Consider the following 21,228-nt stretch of genomic DNA (forward strand, 5'->3'; position numbering starts at 1 on the left):
ATTCCCCAACTTCTACATTACGCAGCTGAATACAGACGTGCATCCACCATCAATATATGGTTAGTTATTAGGCAACCTACCATTCCAAATATAAATTGTAATCCACCACTGTGCCCCCATTAACTGTAAATAGGCACTTAATATATAATTTAATTAGAACCTCTACTCTTTCCGCCAATTTGTTACCAGTCACACTCCTGCATCCGCAACGCCCCCTACTCTATACTTCCTGCTCCCCGCATTCAATATTTACATGCACCCCCTGCCCCAATTCATTATATCATGTCCGTGCTCTCCCCACCCCATCATCATTTATCATTTACTCTCCCCCACCCCACATTCGTTATGTGCAGCTCATTATCCCCCTACTCCCAATTCCCCCATGTGCAGCTCTCAAACCCCCCCATGTGCAGCTCTCATCCCCCTCCATGTGCCCCTCTCTCACCCCCTCCCCCCCACATGTGCCCCTCTCTCATCCCCCTCCCCCACATGTGCCCCTCTCTCATCCCCCTCCCCCACATGTGCCCCTCTCTCATCCCCCTCCCCCACATGTGCCCCTCTCTCATCCCCCTCCCCCACATGTGCCCCTCTCTCATCCCCCTCCCCCACATGTGCCCCTCTCTCATCCCCCTCCACCACATGTGCACCTCTCTCATCTCCCCCCACATGTGCATCTCCCATCTCCCCCCCCCACACATGTGCATCTCCCATCTCCCCCCCACACATGTGCATCTCCCATCTCCCCCACACATGTGCATCTCCCATCTCCCCCCCCCACACACGTGCATCTCCCATCTCCCCCCCCCACACACATGTGCATCTCCCATCCCCCCCCCCCACATGTGCATCTCCCATCCCCCCCCACATGTGCATCTCCCATCCCCCCCACACACACATGTGCATCTCCCATCTCCCCCCCCTACACACATGTGCATCTCCCATCTCCCCCCCCACACACATGTGCATCTCCCATCTCCCCCCCCACATACATGTGCATCTCCCATCTCCCCCCCCACACACATGTGCATCTCCCATCTCCCCCCCCACACACATGTGCATCTCCCCCCCCACACACGTGCATCTCCCATCTCCCCCCCCCACACACATGTGCATCTCCCATCTCCCCCCCCACACACATGTGCATCTCCCATCTCCCCCCCCACACACACACATGTGCATCTCCCATCTCCCCCCCCCACACACATGTGCATCTCCCATCTCACCCCCCACACACACACATGTGCATCTCCCATCTCCCCCCCCACACACACACACACACATGTGCTTCTCCCATCTCTCCACTCCTAGTTAATTGTATTTTAAAAAAAATAAAACTTGTTATACTTACCCCCATGCGATCCCTGCAGAATCCTGGCGCTCGTCCAAATCGCTGACAGCAGGTTCTCCTGACTTCCGGCCATGTGACGGCACCGTCACATGACCGGAAGTCAGGGGAATCATGAAGGCGTTGCTGCAACAGCGCAGCTCAGCGCTGAAATGTCCCGGACCCGGCGCATAGCATGGGGCCGGGGGCCCCATGAGGAGAGAGACGCACAAGAGGGGGGCCCCCGAGGGGGCCCCTACCGGCCGGGCCCCATACTAGAGTCAGGGCAGTCATGCCCTGATGCCGGCCCTGCTGGAGGCTGGAGGGGCCCCCTCTCCCTCGGGGCCCCCGTTCAATGAACCGGCTGCACGGGCGGTAGTTCCGCCCCTGGTTCCAGCAGTTTCTACATTTTTTGAGGTTATGAAAGATGAGATCAGGAGATTACCTGTCAATAACATATCTCATCAAAATTTAACCATGATGGAGAGGCGTGCCCTCCTTTGCCTGCAGAAAAACCAGGAATTCTTGATAAAGGAAGCAGACAAAGGGGGAAATATTGTTTTATGGCCTCGTGGCATGTACACTGCTGAAGTACATAGACAGCTCAATAACACCAGATTTTATTTGAGACTTCCCTCGGACCCCACACAGGTCTTCTCGGCTAAGCTTGAACGACTACTTTTGAAGGCTTTCTCTTTGGGAACCATTAATAAACAAGAGAGGGAATTTATGATAGTGAGGAAACCTACCATACCCACTTTCTATGTCTTGCCCAAAGTCCACAAAAATCTGGAATGTCCACCGGGTCGACCTATTGTGTCAGGCATAGGAAGCATTTGTGAAAAGGCATGTATTTACATAGATTTTTTCTTGCAGCCCCTCGTTACCAGTTTACCCTCTTATCTCAGAGATTCATCTCATCTGATACGGACTCTCAACTCTCTTTGCTTACCTGACCAGTTCTTATTCATCACTGTTGATGTTGAATCGCTATATTCAAATATAGCCCACAAAGATGGCATAGCAGCAGTCCTCTATTTTCTGAATGCTACAAGTGGAGGTAATCGTTTACATGACTCTTTCATTGTGGACCTCTTGAACTTCATTCTTACCCACAATTATTTTGTGTTTGATCATATCTTCTATCGACAAATCTCTGGGACCGCCATGGGGGCACGGTGTGCGCCCTCCTTTGCCAACCTTTTTCTGGGTTGGTGGGAGGACACACACGTGTACCTGTCACGGGTGTGTTGCCACGAAGATCGTCACGAGTACACAGCCTGACTTCTCGCAGCTGACTTGTTGGTGCTTTGTGTCTCTCGGCAGTGAGGGAGTTAATTCTCTCTCTCTCTGGGCTAGATGAGGTCCAGCCTCGCCCAGCTGCAATCAATACTTCTGTAGTGAGACTCCTTCATATACCTGCTGGTCTGTTTGGGAGGTGTCGGTGAAAGCATTTCATTCAGACTGACAGAGCGGATCGTGGTGTTTGGAGTTGCTGAGATAAGTGTATTTGGAAGTGTTTTTCCCTTTCCTCGCTTTATCATTTATCTCCTTTCCCGTTGGTTTTCCCTCTGTTGTAGTTGAGTAGTTGTTTGTATGCAAGGTGGTTTTGGTTTTTCCCTTGTACTGTCTCGTTCGTCTAAGTATTGTGTTTGGGCATATTATGTCTTGTTCCCTTTGGTTGTGATCGGGGTCCTTCTCAGGACTAGATTACTGTGGTGCAGGGATCTTCAGGAGGTAGGGGTTACGCTGGCGGCCTGGACCTCTGTACCTTTAACAGTACCTCCAGGTTGAGGGATTAGTCAGGGTTCCAGCTTAGGGTCAGCTTAGGCCCCCTACCTCCAGTATACGGAGACAGCGTGACATTTTCACCGACCCAACTTAGTTTTTCTCCAGCTACCATGGATCCAGTAGCCGGTCTAGCTCGGCAATTGCAGAGTTTGTCCATGGAGCTGGCGGACGTTAGGTCCAAGGTTTGGCATCCTCAGGAGCAAGCCGGACCAGAACCTAAAGTAGCTCTCCCTGATAGGTTCACTGGGGGGCGGGACAAGTTTTTTGTTTTCCGGGAGGCATGCAAATTGTACTTTCGGCTGCGGCCTCGGTCATCGGGGAGTGAAGAACAAAGGGTGGGAATTGTCATCTCGCTCCTACAAGGGGACCCACAATCCTGGGCGTTCTCTCTTCCCCCGGGTTCCCCGGCTCTCCAGGCAGTGGATAGGTTTTTCGCTGCTCTGGGACTCGTATATGATGACCCAGATCGGATCTCCCTTGCTGAGTCTAAGTTACGTAGGATCCAGCAGGGAGATCGTCCGGCGGAGGAATTCTGTTCGGAGTTCCGTAGGTGGGCCACGGACACCCAGTGGAATGACCCGGCTCTTAGGAGCCAGTTTTGTCATGGTTTATCCGACAAATTACAGGATGTGTTGGCACAGTATGACTCTCCCGTGTCACTGGAAGCCGCTATGGCCCTTGCTATTCGCGTGGACAGACGGCTTCGGGAGAGGTGCGGGATAATTCTACCCCCTGTGATGACTCCACCTCCTACAAGGTCCCCTCATATGGTGGTTCCCCTGGTCAGTCCAGAGGAGCCTATGCAATTAGGAGGGACATCATTTCGGGGGAGGGGACCGGTGGTGTGCCATAAGGCAGGAAGGTGTTTCTTCTGCGGGAGAAAGGGACATTTTATTGGGGGGTGTCCATCCCGTCCCTTGCAGAGTGAAGAGTCGTCGGAAAACTGTTAATCCCAGGTTGTGTGGTGGACGGCAATCTGGGAGTAGGTATTTCGTCCCTAGGTTCGTCTCAGTTTCTCGTACCGGCGGAGGTGGTGGTGGGTACGAGAACTGAGAGGATATCTGTTCTTCTGGATAGTGGGGCCGGGGCTAATCTGGTTGATGCTCGGTTTGCCCGGGTCCAAGGTATGCGGTTGAGTGAGTTGGCTAAACCCATCCCCATATTCTCGATCGATGCCAGGCCTCTCGGTCAGGGAAGTTTTTTGCAAGCTGTGCATGACGTAAAACTTCAAGTGGGGGCAATACATAAAGAACTGTTGTCTTGCTACGTGTTGGAGGGTCTTCCCACTCCTATTGTGTTGGGCCTTCCTTGGTTAGCTAAGCATAACCCGGTTATTAATTGGCAAACCAGGGAGATAAGCCAATGGAGTAAATTCTGTAATAAAAACTGCATGAACACGGTCATTGGTGCGGTTACTCCTTGGGTCTTACCTCCATTTCTGGCGGACTTTGAGGATGTATTCTCGGAGAAAGGGTGTCAGGAACTACCTCCTCATCGCGTGTATGACTGTTCTGTAAAACTGCTCCCTGAGGCCAAGTTACCTAAAGCTAGGTTGTATAACCTTTCTGGTCCTGAGAGGCAGGCCATGAAGGATTATATCTCAGAAAGTCTGGCTAAGGGGCATATTAGACCTTCATCTTCACCGGTGGCTGCGGGGTTCTTCTTTGTTAAGAAGAAAGATGGAGGCCTACGCCCTTGCCTGGATTTCCGTGAACTTAATCGGATTACGGTCCGAGATCCGTATCCGCTCCCACTTATTCCCGATCTCTTTAATCAGATCGTGGGCGCCAAATGGTTCTCTAAGTTGGATCTCAGGGGGGCGTACAATCTGATTAGGATGAAAGAGGGGGATGAGTGGAAGACGGCGTTTAACACTCCGGAGGGGCATTATGAGAACCTTGTCATGCCATTCGGTCTGACTAATGCCCCGGCGGTGTTTCAACACTTTGTTAATGACATATTTCGCCGCCTGGTGGGACAGTTTGTTGTCATATATCTGGATGATATCTTAATTTACTCGCCGGATCTGGTGTCTCATCAGGAGCACGTTAGGCAGGTGTTACAGATCTTGCGGGATAATAAACTGTATGCCAAGTGGGAAAAGTGTGTGTTCGCCGTACAGGAACTCCAGTTTTTAGGCTTCCTGGTTTCAGCGTCCGGTTTTCGTATGGACCCTGGGAAAGTGCGGGCAGTTCTTGAGTGGGATCGGCCAGAGAATCTTAAGGCACTACAACGTTTCCTGGGGTTTGCTAATTATTACCGGAAGTTCATTCGTAATTTCTCGTCCATGGTTAAGCCTCTCACAGACATGACTAAAAAGGGGACGGATTTTTCTAGGTGGTCTGACAAGGCTTGTCAAGCATTCTCCTCTTTGAAAAAATGTTTTGCCTCGGCGCCCATACTCATTCAACCTGATGCGTCTCAGCCATTCATTGTAGAGGTAGACGCTTCCGAGGTAGGGGTGGGAGCAGTATTGTCACAGGGTTCGTCCCCTGGTAAGTGGCATCCGTGCGCCTTTTTCTCTAAAAAATTGTCGTCCGCTGAGAGGAATTACGATGTCGGCAATAGGGAACTCTTGGCCATTAAGTTAGCTTTTGAGGAGTGGCGCCATTTTTTGGAGGGGGCAGTTCATCCGGTCACCGTCATCACCGATCACAAGAACCTGCTATATCTGGAGTCCGCGAAACGTCTGAATCCCAGACAAGCTAGGTGGTCATTGTTTTTTACCAGGTTTAATTTTGTCGTTACATATCGTCCTGGGTCAAAAAATGTAAAGGCGGATGCCTTATCTCGTAGTTTCCCGGGGGCCGGGAATACGGACGACCCGATTCCTATCCTTCAGGAGGGGGTGGTGGTTTCGGCAGTATGCTCTGAGCTGGAGGAGGAGGTATTGGAGGCTCAGGGGGACGCCCCTGTTGGACCTCCAGGGAGACTGTTTGTTCCAGATCAGTTGCGACAAAAGGTGATCGAGGCACACCATAACTCTGTTTTTGCAGGACACCCGGGGAGTAAAGCAACTGTGGATCTCCTCTCGCGTCGGTTTTGGTGGCCTAACTTACATAAGGAGGTGGTAACTTTTGTCGCATCCTGTGGGGTTTGTGCGCGCTCTAAGACCTCACATACCCGTCCGTCTGGGGCCCTCTTACCTTTGAAGATCCCGGAGCATCCTTGGACTCATCTGTCTATGGACTTTATTACGGGTAAAACGGTCATACTCGTTGTAGTGGACAGGTTCAGCAAGATGGCACATTTTATCGCTCTTCCGGCTCTCCCTAATGCTAAAACTCTTGCGCAGGTGTTCATTGGGGAGATTGTGAGGCTTCACGGGGTACCCTCCGAGGTGGTGTCTGATCGGGGGTCTCAGTTTGTGTCTAAGTTCTGGAAGGCGTTTTGTGCACGGCGGGGGATGCAGTTGTCATTCTCTTCGGCTTTTCATCCTCAGACCAATGGTCAGACGGAACGTATGAACCAGAGCTTGGAGACATATCTCCGGTGTTTTGTGTCAGAGAACCAGGAGGACTGGGCTTCTTTCTTACCTCTGGCAGAGTTTGCTCTTAATAATAGGCGGAGCGAGTCCACTGGTAAGTCCCCGTTTTTTGGGGCATATGGTTTTCACCCCCAGTTTTGTACTTTCAGTAGGGGGGGCTCTTCGGGGGTTCCTGAGGAGGAACGATTTTCCTCATCACTCGCTTCAGTATGGAGAGGGGTGCTGAAGAATCTGAATACTATGGGGAACCGATACAAACGTATGGCTGATAGGAGGAGAGTGTCTGGTCCGGACCTAACTGTGAACGATCGGGTATGGTTGTCTACCAGGAATATTAAACTTAAGGTTCCCTCCTGGAAATTGGGTCCCAGGTTCATTGGGCCGTACAGAATCAGTTCTATTATTAATCCGGTGGCATTCCGTCTTGATCTCCCCCCTACGTTTAAAATTCACAACGTGTTTCACAGATCATTGCTTAAGAGGTATGTGGCGCCGGTGGTACCGTCACCTTTACCTCCCCCTCCAGTGGTTGTCAATGGTAACTTGGAGTTCCAGGTATCGAGGGTCATTGATTCACGCTTTAATCGCCGGTCCCTTCAGTACCTGGTTCATTGGAAGGGGTATGGTCCTGAGGAGAGGATGTGGGTTCCTGCGTCGGATATTAACGCAGACCGATTAGTTCGGGCCTTCCACACGACTCACCCGGATAAACCTGGCCCTGAGGGTCCGGAGGCCCCTCGTAGAAGGGGGGGTACTGTCACGGGTGTGTTGCCACGAAGATCGTCACGAGTACACAGCCTGACTTCTCGCAGCTGACTTGTTGGTGCTTTGTGTCTCTCGGCAGTGAGGGAGTTAATTCTCTCTCTCTCTGGGCTAGATGAGGTCCAGCCTCGCCCAGCTGCAATCAATACTTCTGTAGTGAGACTCCTTCATATACCTGCTGGTCTGTTTGGGAGGTGTCGGTGAAAGCATTTCATTCAGACTGACAGAGCGGATCGTGGTGTTTGGAGTTGCTGAGATAAGTGTATTTGGAAGTGTTTTTCCCTTTCCTCGCTTTATCATTTATCTCCTTTCCCGTTGGTTTTCCCTCTGTTGTAGTTGAGTAGTTGTTTGTATGCAAGGTGGTTTTGGTTTTTCCCTTGTACTGTCTCGTTCGTCTAAGTATTGTGTTTGGGCATATTATGTCTTGTTCCCTTTGGTTGTGATCGGGGTCCTTCTCAGGACTAGATTACTGTGGTGCAGGGATCTTCAGGAGGTAGGGGTTACGCTGGCGGCCTGGACCTCTGTACCTTTAACAGTACCTCCAGGTTGAGGGATTAGTCAGGGTCCCAGCTTAGGGTCAGCTTAGGCCCCCTACCTCCAGTATACGGAGACAGCGTGACAGTACCCCTCACAGGCATACAATCGGGGGGTCTTCAAGTGGCTATGCTTCATAGATGATATCTTGATTATCTGGACGGGCACGGAAGCCGAGGCACTTACCTTCATTGATAGGCTGAACGTTAATGATTTTAACATTCATCTTACCCATTGTATATCTTCCTCTGCAGTTAACTTCCTGGATCTGGAGATCAGGAAAGTGGGTGTCTCACTTGTATCCAAATTACATAGGAAATCGACTGCCACAAACAGTCTCTTACACTACTAAAGTTTTCATCCTAGAAACTTGAGAGACAGCATACCGGTGGGACAATTCTCAAGGGCCAAAAGGAACTGTACAACACAGGAGGATTACAAAACCGAGGCCAGCAATTTAACCTCACGTTTTCGGGAGCGCGGATATCCTAAAGCGGTAATTTCCAAGGCTCACCAGAAGGTTTTGGTCAAACCACGGGAGATGTTGCTACAATCACGTGTCAATATGGAGGATACACATATTAGATTTATCACCAGGTTTAACAATCAATGGAATGAAGTGGGTAGTCTATTTCGGAAACATTGGAATATACTTAAGACGGATAGTCGTCTTTCTAGCATTTTACCAGAGAGACCGTTGTTGACGGCTAGACGCGCCCCAAATTTAAGGGATAAACTTATGCATAGCCACTATACACGCCCCAGTTGTAGTACCTCGGGCGGCAGTAAATTTAAGGGCTCATTCCCTTGTGGCGATTGTTCTGCTTGTCCATTTCTCTCTTCTGGTAAAACTTTCACTAATCCGATTGACAACCATCAATACCCTTTGAGGGACTTTATCAATTGTAGGTCCACTAATGTTGTATATGCATTGACCTGTCCCTGTCCGAAGGTTTATATTGGTCAAACGTCGTAGGAACTCCGTAGACGGGTACAGCAACATGTTTCCAACATCCATCTTGCTGAACAGGATTTGAAGAAGGGCAAAGCCATCTCTTCGGTGGCTCTGCTCTTCTTCCAATGCCACGCTGGTAGCCCCAATAAATTGCGAGTCATGGGCCTCCAGAAGATGAGGCCCAATTCTCGTAATTCAGATCACACCAAGGATCTATTGAGATCTGAATCTAGGTGGATCTTTGTTCTTGATACAGTGGCCCCTAGGGGTATAAATGAGGACTTTTCATTTACTGGTGTGCTACCCTCCACTAGGGCGACATAGCTTGGTTAAAAACCATTATTGTATTATGAGATATTAAAATTATATATATTATACCTGTGGCCTAAGGGGGGATTTATTGCTTTGGAACACTATTATTGTTCTTCCCTCATGAATATTGTTATGCCTTGTCTGTTTTTAAATGTTTTTATTTTTTCTTGTGTTGTCAGTGTGTAATCATGTAATAATCATGTAATAAAGATTTTTTCATTTTTCTAATATTGGGTGTGCACGGTTGTATATCCTGAGTCTTTTTTCTTCCAAACTATATTATACTATTATATCAGGTTACTGTAGCACCCCGTTTTGCTCACTATTCTATAGCAGTGCTCACCTCCTTGCAGAGGGATGTCATAACGCAGCGCCAGAGGGATGTCATAACGCAGGGCCATAGCCACTACAGAGCGGCGCACTCATCCTCTCTGCTAGGGTGAGACTTGTGGTGCACCGCGGGCTGCAGATGCCTGCCTCAGGGGCCGCATGTTTGAGACCATTGCTTTAGATGGTAAGAAATCTACATATATGGTCATTTTGGAGATAGAAAGTCTGATGTGGAAGCTCCCTTAACATTAGTATTAATTGTAATAATTTACATGATCTTTAATAAGATATTTTATTGTAATATCTATTTACTACAATATTATCCATGATCTGTGACATGGTTTTATTAACCAATTAAAATAAATTAATTATTTTAGATAAAACCCTCGACCTTTCAAATTTTAATATTTCGTTCTTATATAGATATATTTCCTATGATTAAGACATTTAACTATGGTACAATGATAATCTTTTAATATCCTATGTACAGGGTGGGCCATTTATATGGATACACCTAAATAAAATGGGAATGGTTGGTGATATCAACTTCCTGTTTGTGGCACATTAGTATATAGGAGGGGAAAAACTTTTCCAGATGGGTGGTGACCATGGCGGCCATTTTGAAGTCGGCCATTTTGGATCCAACTTTATTTTTTTCAATGGGAAGAGGGTCATGTGACACATTAAACTTATTGAGAATTTCATAAGAAAAACAATGGTGTGCTTGGTTTTAACGTAACTTTATTCTTTCATGAGTTATTACAAGTTTCTCTTTGTTTACAGCCATTGACATGTCACAGAGGTTAACACGTGAGGAGCGGATAGAAATTGTGTTGATGTTTGGTGAATGCAGTACCCGGGTCATTGCAGCAGATTTCAATGCAAGACACCCTATGAGACCACCCATCTCCCATGCTACATTTAGCAAATTCTTGCCAAATTTCATGAAACAGGTTCAGTGTTGGATTTGCCAAAATGTGGATGCAAGAAAACTGTCACTAATGAAGAAACATCAGTGGCTGTCCTTGCTTCATTCAGCAAGAGCCCACAGCGTAGCACTCGTCGCATGTCACCTGAGAGTGGCATCAGTCAAACATCGCTTCGATGGATATTAGCTACTCACAAATGACACCCTTACAAAATCCAGCTGCTGCAGCATCTCAACGAGGATGACCCAGATCGGCGCACTGAATTTGCAGAATGGGCAAAACAAAAATTGGAACAGGATCCTCAGTTTACACAGAACATTATGTTCAATGATGAGGCAAACTTTTTTGTGAATGGTGAACAAAACCACACACAAAACCACACACTGACACTAGCGCACAGTTCATAGATCCCTCCAAGACTGTTGGAACACAAAAATTGATGGTATTGTGTGGTATATGGGGTACAAAGATAGTGGGGCCATTCTTCATCAATGGAAACCTCAATGCCACTGAATATCTGAAATTGCTACATGATGATGTGTTGCTCTCTTTATGCACTGAAGATGGCACGTTCCCTGAGTTTTTCCAACAAGATGGTGCACCACCACATTATGGGTGTCAGGTCTGAGCATTCCTACTTGAACATTTTCCTGGAAAGTGGATTGGTAGTCGTGGGTCAGTTGAATTGCCACCAAGGTCTCCCGATCTGACCCCCTTACACTTTTATCTTTGAGGTCATCTGAAAGCAATTGTCTATGCTGTGAAGATACAAGATGTACAGCATTTGAAACAACAGATACTGGAAGCCTGTGCTAGCATTTCTTCTGCGGTGTTGCTATCAGTGTGTCAAGAGTGGGAGAAGAGGGTTGCATTGACAATCCAACACAATGGGCAGCACTTTGAACACATTTTATAAGTGGTCATAAACTTGTAAATAACTCATGAAAGAATAAAGTTATGTTAAAACCAACCACACCATTGTTTTTCTTATAAAATGCTCAATAAGTTTGATGTGTCACATGACCCTATTCCCATTGAAAAAAATAAAGTTTGGATCAAAATGGCTGACTTCAAAATGGCCGCCATGGTCACCACTCATCTGGAAAAGTTTTCCCCCTCCCATATACTAATGTGCCACAAACAGGAAGTTAATATCACCAACCATTCCCATTTTATTTAGGTGTATCATATAAATGGCCCACCCTGTATATTTTTTAGATGTCACAATTTTATCAAACTCCCGGAACATCAAGCATTTAGATCTCCATGAAGTGATTGTCTTTTTTTCTCAGAGTATAAAACTCCCCTCATTGTAATTCCAGTCACTACCGTTTTACGTTCCAAGAGAATCCATGTAGCAAGCACGGGATTCCTCTGATGTTCCCCGTCCTCTATTACCTACAGTCCCTGATAACGAAGGCTTGTAGTAAAAAGAAAGATCTCCCTGACCGGATCCCCCCGTGACGTCACCACTGCCCTAGGTGACCCCTCAGCAGATGAAATCCTTCCAAGTTAAGCACATGGCCATATATTTACTCCAGCGGCCGTATTCATGGACAGAGGTAAACCACACTCTCTCCCCATATTTCACCATCACATTGTATGAGAAACTAAGTAATTAAAAAAGGAAGCGTGGAATTAATTTATAATGATATTTATTTTCCCTCTAATAAAATTATACAGGAATTGATAAAACACACTGATATCAGTATAATGACACAAAATAATATTCTGAGATATGAAACACGACAAATGGACTGTAACAAATATAATAAAGTAAAATAACATTTAGAGGAATTCGGATAAGAGTATTTGAGCTCATCAAAAAGACATTAAATAAAATAAAACAAGAATTTTTTGACATACAATGAACTACAAGTTCTTTACACACTTTTCTCCGACCCTTGGATTTGCTTTTCTTTTTAATCTTTTGTTAATTCCTAAATACACATAGCGGCTTAACGAGTAAAGAACACAGGACACAGTGGTTTTCCCTATAGAGATATAGGTTGTAGCCCAACTCCTGCTATTAGAATAAGTGAATAAATACATTTATTTTAGTGAACATTTGAACTTATATATATACAGTTTTTAAATAATGCTGAATAGGTTTATAGTATATGAATTGTGATACATTTTTAGGAGGAATTTCTTTGTATAATTGAAATACACACAATTTTGTTATTTTCCGATGTAATCATCTGCCAATCCAGTGAACTTTGACACAACTCAGACAGTCATGTGTTGATTTGGTGTCTTAATTCAAACCTCAAGCCTTTACACCGTCTTGCAGGATTTTGTCTGTATGTGGTTGTCTCCTGAAGAAGAAGTGCTTGTCACTTTGAAACTCCTTGAATAAAAACAGCAATTTAATAAACCTTTCTGAATTGGCGTCTTCAATAAACCAGCAGCGTGGGAAGTATCCACAAATATCTCCAGATCCTGATATTCAATGATCTACCCTGCCAAGTTAAGGGTGGTAGCCCGAGGTACTGTGCACTTTATTCAAGATTCATGAGCCCTTCACTGGCTGGATATGAATGAGAGGATCAAATATGAAATACACCGGGATCACATTCGGGATGTTACAAGTTGAAGATCCTGTGGTACAAACCCTAATTCTTCAAAAACCCAGTGATCCGTGAGTATATGGGAAGAAGTGTGTCCCTGCTTGTTGGACAGTTCTTTACAAATGTTGTTTTTTTCTTCAGGTTCTATTATGATTATATCACAGTCCTTATGTATAATTGGGGTTGAATTATCTCCCAAGGAGACTTACATTCTAGGCGGGATTCTCCCATATGTTCAACAGTGACTGCGCCGCCATTTTTTTCTACTTTAATAGCGACAGCTATGGAAATACTTCGCCCAGTCTCTCACCCGGAGAAAGGTGTTTTATATCTGACTATTATGGTTGGGGTTTTATGGGTGGAGGTCTTTTTTTATTTTTTGGGGTATGTTTTATATTGTTGACAATCTTGTAATATGCGCTTAACTAGCTATGTAAAACGGAAATGCTCTGCTGATAGGATATTGGAGACGACATATAATACATTATGGTGGGGTCAGTGAAAATAAGTAGCTGTAATGTAAGGGGTCTTTCTTCTAGTGTTAAAAGACAGGTGATCTTTCAGTATCTTCAAATGGAAAAACCTGCCTTGATTTGTCTGCAAGAAACACATCTTACCTCTGAGAAACTTCATCTACTAAACAAGTAGTGGTTACAGCTGACTATCACTCCACGCACTATATTAGTACAACCGTTAAAGGGAAGGTGCCATCAAAAAATTATTTTTTCAACAAGTGAAAAAATGTAAAGTATTAATGTTATATTTTTTTTCAAAAATATTATCGTTTGTTTTTAATTAAATAAAATATGAAAAATAATTTTAAAAGGTTTGGTATTTCCACTTTTAAACACTGGGGGGAGCAGCTGCTGAGATTTGCCATGAAAACCTAGTGTACAACTAGCTCACATTACGGACTGCAGTAAATTGGGGCTGGATCTGCTCTTCTGTGTGTGATGTCGCTCCTCTCCTCCCTTTCTGGGTGTTTGTAACAGGATGGAGTTTAGGATCACAGTGTGGAGCCATTTTGTTGATGACTGCCAGTGATATTGATGAGTATAGTGTCACTGAGGATGGCTGGCAGCACCGATTCTGTTAGATGGTGCTGCTAGATGTATCATAAGCTGGGATTAGATACGCGGAGTGTATCATGTGTGATTAGATACAGGTCTCAATGTAGTGTTTCACATGCAGCTGATGTGGGGCCTGTCAGCCGGTTGAGGGGAGGGGCCCAGCTCCAGTTTCCCCGCCCATCCTCACAAATTGAACTGTATCGACTTGTTGCCGATACAGTTGAAAGCAATGTTGAGTGAGAGAGCGTGACGCTCAAATCAATCCCCCTCTGCGTCTTACATCACTGATGCAGCCACTGACAGCGGGCGCGATGACGTGACTACATGGAGTCCACTGTGCTGAGATGTGCGGGCCCCTCGCTACAGAGACAGGAGCAGCGGGAGAACAATGAGTTCATTATAGTGTATAGAGACCGATGGGGGGTGCATTCTACTCTGTGGAGGCCAATGGGGAGTGCATTCTACTCTGTGGAGGCCGATAGGGAGTATCGCGCATGATAATGGAATTGAATACATTGGTCTGGGGAACAACGCAAATGATGATGGGATTAGATACACCGCTCTGTCGAGTATCGTGTATGATGATTTGATTAGATACACGGGTCTGGGGAGTATCACACATGCAGGGATTAGATAGCTTTTCACTTTATACTGTATTTTTTACTTGAAGTTTCGATCATCTGATCTCTACTATACATAGCAAATTACACATGCGCTCATACATACAGGAAAATAGAAAAATTCTCACACACAGGAAAATATGCACGCTCACACACACTGAAAAATGCACACGCACGCTCACACACTGAAAAATACACATGCACGCTCATACACACAGGAAAAAACACATGCACGCTCATGCACACAGAAAAATACACATGTGGTGTAATACATTACCCCGCTCTGTCCACTCCTATGGGAGCAGTGGTGTAATATGTAACCCAGCTCCGTCCACTTCTATAGGTGCAAGGGTGTAATAAGATAGAATAGATAAATGTCCTGTAAATATATAATTTCACATGCCCCTACATATAATAAACTTGCACTCTTTAGTGCCTTTCATGTGGCACTAAAAGGCGTTTACCCTCCCTGCGTGTATGGCCTTCATCATCCTCCCTGGATGTATGGCCTCCATCCTCCTCCCTGCATGTATGGCCCCCATCCTCCTCCCAGCGTGTATGGCCCCCATCCTCCTCCCAGTGTGTATGGCCCCCATCATCCGCCCCTTCCCTGCGTGTATGGCCCCCATTCTCCTATCTGTGTGTATGGCACCCATCCTCCTTCCGGCATGTATGGCCCCCATCATCCCGGAATATATGGCCCCTATCCTCTTCCTCCCTGCATGTATGGCCCCCATCATCCACCTCCCTGCGTGTATGGCCCCCATCATCCACTTCCCTGGGTATATGGCCACCATCATCTTCCTCCATGCGTGTATGGCCTCCATCCTCCTCCCGGCATGTATGGCCCCTATCCTCTTTCTCCCGGCATGTATGGCCTCTATCATTTTCCTCCGGCGTGTATGCCTCTATCATTTTCCTCCCAGCGTGTATGGCCTCCCTGTGTGTATGGCCCCCATCATCCACCCTTCTGCGTGTATGGCCCCCATCATCCACCTCCCTGCGTGTATGGCCCCCATCATCCACCTCCCTCCGTGTATGGCCTCCATCATCCACCTCCATGCCTGTATGGCCCCCATCATCCACCTTCATGTGGGTATGGCCCCCATCCGTCTCCCAGCATCTATGACCCCCATCCTCTTCCTCCTGGCGTGCATGGCCTCCATTATCATCCTCCCGGCATGCATGGCCCATCAACTTCCTCTCGGCGTGCATGGCCCCCGTCATCCTCCCGGCGTGTATGGAACCCATCTCCCTGCGTGTAAGTGTCCTGCTCAGACACTTACACCCCCACCAAATTAAAATGGCAGCCCCCAGTGGCTTAAATAAAAATTTATAAATAAAAAAACTAATAAAGTGGTACATTTAATTTTGTATTAAAAATAATTGAATCAATAATTATTAATATAATAATATTAATCCTTCTCTTTAAGACACTCCCAATATGAGCATCTTAATAGATAATAGATGCAGAGGGTCAGTACGTATGTTTGTTCTGTAAGTTATTACTAAATCTCTATTAATAATCTATCTACATACCACCACCATTATATTCCAGGAGAATCATACACAAAATTCTCACTATTATTTCTGGCTTCTCACAAATCCCCTATATTATAATAGAGGACATTAATAATATACCGGACTCTCTCTGGGATAGAGGGAGACATGAAGCTAAGAGGGTAGAAGGCAATTGTACCCCTTTTGGTCACTTAAGGAGACAGTCATAATTGCTCTTTGGAGAGACGGTCAGCCTAATGTATACCAATACTCCTGCTTCTCGTCCACATTCTCCTCTTTGTGGAGAATGGATTTGGCTCTTGGAAATGAACGGATGCAGGGTCTTATATCTGACATCAGCTCCTGCCCAGAGTGCTATCCCATCATTCTCCTCTGTGTCTCCCTAAGCTTAATCCCCCAATGCAGCACAGACCCACAGGGAAATTAACCCCTTTTGGTTACAAGTTATAGACCTTAAGGGGAAAATTGAAGGGAAACTAAAGGAGTATCTTGTGATTAATAAAAATACAACTTCTATCTTTCTATGTATGGGAAGCCATGAAGGCCGACCTTAGAGGAATATTTATAACAGAAATCTCAGCAGCTGAATCTCGGACTAAGCAGCAGGATCCATTGGTGTTTCAGGAATTGGTAGATGCAGAGAGTGCGATGATTACAGATCCAACGCCGGCTGCGCAAAACAGGCTGAAAGCAGCTCAGGACACGAGGAATCAGGGAACATTGCCGCTGCAGGAAGGAAGAAGATGTTCCACAGGATGCAATATTGTGAAGAGGGAGATAAAGCAGGTCACTTATATCTGTGATAGCTGTCACCCAGAGGGACTCCGCCTTTATATCCAGTCTTCAGACTAGGGAGGGTAATGTGGTACAGTCCACAGTGGACATACTGAAAGTGTTGGAGGAATACTATGCAAAGCTGTATACTTCTCAGGTTCAACCCTCAGAAGAACAGACCCAGACCTTCCTAGATAAAGCTCAGCTCTCGGTCCTTTCCTTAGACTCTTGGAATTTATTAGATTAACTACTTGATGTAGAAGAGCTAGAATCTGCACTGAGCTCAATGACCAACGATAAAGCACCGGGAATGGACGGTCTTCCTGTGGAAGTATATAAGAGATATAAGGAAGTATGTGACACCCCAGGGGTCTGGTTGTCACAGTGATAGAGATATTACGTCTGAGAGCAGGTGGGAGGTCCTTTGGTCAGGGATCCTGTGCATGCCACACCTCCTGCCCAGCCTTGGGAGGGGAAGAACTTCCCCTGTATAAACCCGGGGCTGAGGCAGAGTTAGTGAGTCCAGGAAGAGTAGAGACAAGAGCAGCATAGGAAGCAGCAGAGTCACAAGGAGTCAGGGGCTGGCAGCTAAAGAGCTCGCCCTGACTAAGAAGATTCTTTACCGGACCCGGAGTCCGAGGCTGTGGGGACTAACTTCTACCCAGCAGCAGAATCCGTCAGGCAGGGGATTTCAGGTCCCCTGGCCCAGAAGCCCGAAGGCCCCGAGTCACCGGCCATACGGGTGAGCACCACACGGTACACTCAGGGACGTGGGCTACTTACATCAGCTTCTAGCAAGGTAGCCAGAAGAGTACAGTCAGCTTGGGAGGCCTACAACTACGCCTGGCCAGGGGAGATCCCATCTGCTCAAGGACTGACCAGGCCCCGTTCGCTAGCAAGTACTCCGGGAGGGTCTATCGTTGTTACCAGTAAAGACCCTGAACGCTACCATACCGTCTCTGAGTGGTTCCTGCTACCCTCATCATCCACGTCGGCTGCCCTGAGGCCATACCCCTCCCGTTGGGGGTTATACTATCACGCTGCACCATCCTTCCACCGGCCTCAGCGGTCTGCCCTGCAGCAGCAGCCCCCTGGCTGCATTCAACGGGTGGCGTAGTCATCAACCATTTTCTACCGCTAACAGACTGCCGTCCAGTTTGACTCCCTGGGCACGGACCGGGTCACCGCCACGAGACTACAACCCTAAACAGATCCGGCTCCGGGTAAGCTCCCGCGTGCGCAACGCAGCGCGACACAGGCCCAGGGGCGCGTCAACTTTGGCGTAGTCGGCAGGATCACGTGCCCGCAACCACCGGGTACTGCGTGCCTGAAAAGCAAAGACTGTTCAAACTTACCAGTGGTGAAGATTCCCGCCATCGGTGAAGATTCCCGCCATCCGGCGCCATCTTCAGCCTTCTTCCCGCCATCGGTGAAGTTTCCCGCCATCCGGCGCCATCTTCAGCCTTCTTCCCGCCATCCGTGGAGTTTTCCCGCCATTGGACGCCATCTTGAGGACGCCGCGCGGGAAGAAGAGGGGCGTGGACTCCGAAAGCGCGCGAGAACTGAAGCCCCGCCTCACGTCCGGACGTTGCGTAAGGTCCTGGAAGGAGCCCAGCAGACGCCGACGTCACAGGAGCGCGACGGAAGGTCCTCAACCCTGACGATCCACTGCGGAGCCGCGGCCTACGGAACAGGATCATCGCAAGGTAGGCCACGGTCCACTAGGGGGGAGGAAGATGTCGGATACGGAGGAGAGCTCCACTGCCTCAACCCCCGCCAGCGCTACCGCTGTTGCAGTTATGCCCTTCACCATGCCCTATATCCCGGGAGCAGCTTGGCTACCCCAGTACTCAGGGGAGTCACATACCCTGCATGACTTTAGAGAAAAGCTGGATAGCCTCTTCCAGGTGTACCCCCTCACAGAAGAGCAAAAAGTGAGCATCCTGGTGGCCCAACTAACTGGGGCAGCCAAAAGGGAAGTAAAATCCTGGCCACCTGGGAGGAAGACTGTCGCAGGGATACTAACCCGGCTGAAGGACACCTTTGACACCCGCACCTCAGCCGAGATTAAACTTCGATTCTACGGGTGCAAGCAGCGAGCGCATGAGAGTATAAGGGACTATGCACTCAACCTACAAGAGGCCCTGAGGGCCATTAAGCAGACCGACCCTAATGGAGTGGGAAACGAGGACAGGCTGTTGACCGAACAATTTATAGAGGGTTTATATTGCAATGCCCACCGCACCCAGTTGCGGGCAATGGCCTTACAGGACCCTCATCTAGAATTTGCACAGTTCAAGGACAGAGCCATCCGGGTGCTCCGAGAACCGGCACCAGGTGGCGTTGTGACCCACAGACGCCCCACTACCACTTACTACCAGGAGGCGGCGCCCTTGTCAGCAGGGCCTGTGGGAGCTGATGCGCAGGCTTTGGACAATGACCCGGCTCCAGACCTACACCATCAGGTCCAAGAGCTAGCTAAAAGCGTTGCTGCGCTAACCCGAACTGTGCAGTCTTTACAGGTTTCCACTCCAGGGAAGATCCAGCTGGCATCCGGACCGGAGGACATCCCGTGGCGTCGACCAAGGAGGACCCCACCGGCCAGAGGAAGACCCAGTGACCGATACAGCGAGGACGGACGACCCATCTGCCGCCGCTGCAATCAACCCGGACATATGGAAAGGTACTGTTCTTTAAACGGGCACAACCTGGGGTAGAGGGCCAACCCCCAGGAAAAAGATCACCAGGCCCATCGAACTGGCGCGACAGATATGTGGGAGGACGTCCAGTCTTGCCTGTGGTACTGGATGGCATTCCCATGAGTGCCCTACTGGACACCGGGTCACAGGTCACCACCATCCCGTACGTGCTCTTCAAGCAGTACTGGAATGACTCGGATATTACCCGCTACCCTGACGACGACTTGAGTATCATCGCCAGCAATGGTCAGCCCGTGCCACAGATCGGATTTAAAGAGGTGACCATCAAAATTGGTAGAGTCGAACTGGCCGCACAGGGACTGATCATTGTAGATATTGACAAACATGAGAGTCACCCAAAAATAACTCTAGGAACTAATGTAATTGAAAATTGTCTTGCAGAGGTGATTTTCCTTTTACAGCAGGTTGCCAAGAATGCCAGCTCCGGCGAGCAGCGGGTGCTCCAGAAAGAGATCCGGGCACTGATGCAACGGCAACAAGTGGAACTCTCCGGCGGTGAGATTGGTAGCGTAAGAATGTGTGACCCTTTTCCTATTGCCATGCCCCCAAAAAGTGAAATGATGATTTGGTGCCGGGCAGCTATTGGTCTGAGAGGTAGAGATTACCAGGCAATGGTAGAACCAGTTTACTCAGATAGTAGGCCCACCATTTTGACAGCACGGGGGGTGGTCAATGTACGCCATGGGAGGGTGCCCGTTCGCATAATAAATATCGGGGAGAGGGAAGTGTACCTGCCCCGGTATGCCACGCTAGCCAAATTATATACCACTAATCAAAATTCTATACAATCTGTGGAACCCTTGCCTCCATCTCACCCGGAGGAAGGTAACGGCTCTAAGAAAGACATGGAGGACTGGTGTCAGCAACTACATCTGGGTACTGACTCCACTCCCTCACACCAGAAACAAGGAGTCTATCGGGTGGTTCAAGAGTATGAGAGAGTGTTTAGTAAACACCCGTTAGACTTCGGGCGAGTCAAGGGGGTAGAACACCGCATCCCCACGGGAGATCATCCTCCCATAAAAGAGAGGTATCGACCCGTACCCCCTGCACATTACCAACACGCCAAGGGGATGCTTAGAGACATGAAGGAGGCTGGGGTAATCCGGGATAGCTGTAGCCCCTGGGCAGCCCCACTAGTTTTAGTCAAAAAGAAAGACAACACCATGAGGATGTGTGTAGATTACCGGAAAATCAACCGTATCACACACAAGGATGCGTACCCCTTACCAAGGATAGAGGAGTCATTGGCTGCTTTAAGATCTGCTAACTTCTTCTCTACCTTGGATCTCACTAGCGGGTACTGGCAGGTTCCTGTAGCAGAGGCGGACCGGGAGAAGACCGCATTCACCACCCCGATGGGACTTAGCGAGTTCACCTGCATGCCGTTCGGACTCTGCAACGCCCCAGGAACCTTCCAACGATTAATGGAGTGCTGTCTGGGCCACAGAAACTTCGAGACGGTCCTGTTGTACCTGGACGATGTCATCGTATACTCCAAAACTTATGAGGACCACCTGAAACACCTG

This window comes from Phyllobates terribilis, unplaced genomic scaffold (assembly GCF_046119375.1).
Source record: "Phyllobates terribilis strain yellow unplaced genomic scaffold, ASM4611937v1 Scaffold_235__1_contigs__length_3068650, whole genome shotgun sequence".
In the NCBI taxonomy this organism is placed as follows: Eukaryota; Metazoa; Chordata; class Amphibia; order Anura; family Dendrobatidae; genus Phyllobates; species Phyllobates terribilis.